The 5,000-nt window shown below is 44.2% G+C and overlaps 1 protein-coding gene across 49 annotated transcripts in view; it reads right to left on the reverse strand.

Moving 5' to 3' along the window:
* LOC122248827 (homeobox protein cut) overlaps positions 1 to 5,000 on the reverse strand; it is a 348,197-nt gene that overhangs the window by 194,346 nt on the left and 148,851 nt on the right. The window lies entirely within an intron of this gene.

Raw genomic sequence — 5,000 nt, forward strand, 5'->3', positions numbered from 1 at the left:
ATAAATATATACATAAATATATACATATACATATATATATATATATATATATATATATATATATATATATATATATATATATATATATATATATGTACAAGTAAATATATATAAACGGGAACCGGAACAGTGACTGGATATATGAGTAAAAACGGGCTACTGACTGGCATCTTTCCCTTTTGTTGACGGCTACCGTGTGAAAACTATTAACAAAAGGAACCCGCTTGACTGACCACCTCTCAACATCTAAATCGAATCTTTGTGTTTGTATGTGTTATTCGCCGGTCAAAATACAAAATTTACAAAGCAAACGTTCACTCAAAGCCGTGGCGTGACTCGCTTGTGTGTGATAAGAGAGGATGTCTAAGTGTGCTTTATCTTAAGGGCCTTTTGTGTGGAGAGATTACTATTTCTCTTGATTGGGAGAACAAAACCCTTTTCTGAACCCCTAGAGTGCGTGGAGCTTTTATGCATGTCAGAGAGGAAATTTCATGAAGTATTTTCGGCACGTGAAAAAAGTAGGTATCGCGGTTCGGTTTCCAGACTAACAAAATAATTCGGAGCGGCCAGAATACACAAACGAATAAATGATTGTACAATATTTGTTTTGCGTTCAGAATGCGCAGGTTGGTCGCGGGAATCCCGACTTCTGTTGTAAGATGCTAAGTTAAGGTGTCAAATCGAGAGGGAATCCCGGGCAGCGACGGGATGCTAGACCCGTGAACATACTAACAACATCGTTGCTTCTCTTCGTTGTATTTCGAATGATCTCGGCTGCCATGGATCCGTCTTTGAGGCGAGGGACTCCTGCAGTGCACGGTCCGTGTGGTGCCTTTATGGCTGACGACAACAACGCTGCTCTTTCTCTTCTCTCTTTCGCCATCGCGTCTGTATAGATTTCAAGGAATTTTTACGCAAGCGAAGATGCTCCAAGGTGCCTCACCAGGAGGCGCATCCTCAGGAAATCTTGACGTCCAATGCCGCTCACACTCTTGCTATAGCATTGCGCCGGACATCATTTCTCATATAATAATAACCATCTAAGAAGCCATTTTTACCAATGCGCCTGTGTCATTCATAAACCCATCTCTTCTAACGTCTAGGATCACTCCTTTTATCCCACCGATTTTCCCGAAGGTTTGAAAAGGTCGAGAACTCCAGCGCTCTCCGCCACAGTGACCGCCGTGGGACTGCCTAAGTGAATCTGTACAATCAGAGTCCACTGGCCTTTTAGGGTCGTTCACAGAGTAGAATCTGTGGCCGGGAAGACAGAGGACAACAATGATTTACCTCCGCTGAATCGCTGCGGACTGCCACTCAGTTGTCTTGCAGAGTCTTGTCGACTTTGTTCGCCGCGCTTCGGTACCGATTTACTATTCCTCCTTTTCGGTGGGTCACTTTCCTTTTTTTGCTGCGGGTCTTTGAGCGAGATGAGAAAACACCGTGAGGCGAGGTGTGGCCGCCGGGGGAAGGTACTCTAGCGGCACCGATCGCTGTTCATCACCGGGGCGTTTGTGAAGAGACCCTGAGAATCCTGGAGTCTTGGATAACGCCGCGAAGGGGCATGATTAAGGACATTTCTTTTATAAATTTCCCTTTCACAGACTAGCCACTTTATTTGACTCTCTCCTGGCAGACCGAGGCATTTCCTCTCTGGCTGATTTCTTTCTTTGTCAGCCGCATCATTTTTATTCTTGGCGTGAACTTCAACCTGATGTTTGTCCAGCCTAAACAGGTCGACTCCAATACTTAAACTAGGTTAAAAGAAGTCAAATCTATCAGCATTCACTTTTAATATTCTCTCTCTCTCTCTCTCTCTCTCTCTCTCTCTCTCTCTCTCTCTCTCTCTCTCTCTCTCTCTCTCTCTCTCTCTCTCTCTCTCGCTCTTTCTCCATATGTATGTATGTATGTATGTATGTATGTATGTATGTATGTATGTATGTATGTATCTATGTATGTACGCATGTATGTATGCATTTATGCATGCATGTATGTATGCTTGCATGTATATATGTATGTATATGTATGTATACATATACACATATACTCACATACGCACTCATACATACAAACACATATATGCACACTTTTTTTTTCTTTTCTTTTTACTCTTTTGCTTCATCAGCAACTTTCGTTGTTATCCCTTCCTCTACCGTGTCTCCTCCCTCCACCACCGCCTCCCCCTCTCCCTCTCACCTTTATCCTCCTTCCAGCCTCAACCCCTCCCTCCCATCCTCCCTCCCTACCTCCCTCCCGCCCGCCGCCCCTCCGCCCCCCCCCCCTACCTCCTCGCCCACGGGCAGGGCCTGAGCTCTTCATCATACCTGTGACGTGACAAGGATCCAGGCGGATACTGATTCTTACTTCATTGTGAATGACAGCGGCAGCAGCCAGAAGCCAACAGGTCGTTCCTGAAGAATGGGGCTGGGGTGTGCATGGGGAGAGAATGGGGATACAGGAGGATGTTCAGCGAGGGGAGATGTAGAACATATAAAAAAAAATGACGAGGAAGATTGTGAAGTATATGACAAAAAAAAAAACAAAAAAAAAATGGGTGAAGAAAATGTTGCTAGTGAAGATGGCGAAAAAGGAGCGCGATGGTCTGAACAGCGAGGAAATACACCCCCGAAAATCGTTTGAATAAAATAAGCCCGAAAATCCGGCGTCCTCGGAGTACAAGACAGCCGAGAAAACACGGCGAGGGAACATGTATCCGAGGAATAGGAGGAAAAGGAGGTACAAGGAGGTGTGGATGAGGCCATTAATCAGGCATCAGGCATAGCGTGGCTGCCATCATCCCTCGCCACCGTATTGTGGCAGCTGCCCAGCCCATCGCCCGACCCTGATTGCTATTATAATCATATTCGGCGACGCTGTATCAATTCATCATTTTTTCTGAAAGCACGTATGCTAATATTTGTTAATGGAAATGCCACAAGACGTCTCAATGATGGTTGAATGTTGGCTGGAGAATCTTATTTTTCTCTATTACCGATAAATCTGGCAATGCAAAATCCTAGTATTATCAGTTTAATCATTACCATCATAAAACCCCTTGGAAAATATGACCGTACTTAAAGACTCCCACAACAGCAAACTAACCGAACCGCGTACGAAAAAAAACAAGAGAAAAAATGGTAACAGAAATTCCATGAGTCGAAATCCCCAGACGCCCAAGTCACGTGAGGAGGCTGCTACACCCCCATCACGACCCGATCACCGTCATAATCGCCAGACATTGTGACCTCCCGTGACCCTACATGCTTCTCCCAGCGCTACACCCATTGTTCTTCAACAGGGGACACATCGCTCTCCCACAGGCCCCCTCCTACTCCTCCCTCCCTCCCTCCGCCTCCCTTGACCCTCCTTCCCTCTTCCCCCTCCTTTCCTCTCCTTCCCCCCCTTCCCTCCTCTCCTCCCCTCCCCCCCACTTCTCTCAGTGGGAGAGGGATATGAGACGGTGATGGTGAGATTATGGTGGTAAATTGTGAAAGGTAGCGGTGAGGTGTGATGGTGAAGTACAAGCAGATTATGCCGAAGAAGTCTTGAGAGTCTGGAAGGAAGTTTGTGAAGTAGCAATGGGGAAAGTGACTATTTCGCCATTAACGCTGCGTATGTGAAAGGGGGGGGGTTCTCTTTAAGGTTACAACGGGGTTATTGTTGTAAGACGAGGGCACAGTGAGGGATATCATAATCTATGAGAAAAATAGCCGTATCATGTTTTGTGTGGAAAGCTGTAAACACAACTATGAATATGGTAACTAAGACTGCATGTTCTGACAACTATATTCTAACGGCTAGTTATGATGCAACTTTGAATAAACATTAATAAATCGTGTATATACGTTTATCTAATATATGTATGTATATATGTGTACATACACACACACACACACACACACACACACACACACACACACACACACACACACACACACACACACACACACACACACACACACACACATATATATATATATATATATATATATATATATAAACACAAAATCATATCCATATATTCCCAACACACACATACACATCTATTTTCTGATCTGCTAGTCTCAACCGCTGCACACAGCGAGTGTACAGCAAGGGCGCTCTTCGGTGACACCTCAATGTGTGAATTTGTCTTGGTTAACGTCCATATGAAGACCTTATGGGGAGTCGTGTCTCGACCTCGCCACTTCAGGGAGTTCGCGCAAATGGATTAGCCGTCAAAATTTCGCTCTATAAAAACGTTCCTGCTGTCGTTAGCTAGTCTGGAAATTGTGTGTGTGTGTATATGTATATCTATGAATATATATATATATATATATATATATATATATATATATATATATATACACGTGTATATATATGTGTATACATATATATATATATATATATGTATACATATATATGTATATATGTATATATATATATATATATATATATATATATATATATATACATACATACATACATACATACGTACATATATGTGTGTGTGTGTGTGTGTGTGTGTGTGTGTGTGTGTGTGTGTGTGTGTGTGTGTGTGTGTGTGTGTGTGTGTGTGTGTGTGTGTGTGTGTGTGTGTTTACGATCCGTGTAAGGATGCAAGTGCACGGATTCTAAATACTAATCTAAATAGAGGTGGCGCGAGAGCGGAAGTGGTGGCGAACACACCGCGCACACTGAGGCTTCTTCAGACATCAGAGGCTCCCCAGGGGAACCTCGTAACAACAAGGTGCTCACAGACGCCCAAGAGCTCCAACCCTTCCCCTGCCCTTCCCTCGCCCCGGGACCAGAAGTGGCCGATATGGTGGTAACTTGTGATAATGCGTCGATATGCATCAGCAATTATCACTTGAGAACGTCACAATGTCAGACATGAGAGGCTAAGAGAATAACAATTGAAGAATAAATGGAATAGCACAAAGGTCTGGCTCCGAGGAGGTATTTAGGCTGAACAGAGCTCGTGTGACGCACTGTGGGGGTTGTTGGGAGCGGCTGGAGGC

This window comes from Penaeus japonicus, unplaced genomic scaffold (genome assembly GCF_977035675.1).
Source record: "Penaeus japonicus unplaced genomic scaffold, GWHDUDI00000001_assembly GWHDUDI00000007, whole genome shotgun sequence".
In the NCBI taxonomy this organism is placed as follows: Eukaryota; Metazoa; Arthropoda; class Malacostraca; order Decapoda; family Penaeidae; genus Penaeus; species Penaeus japonicus.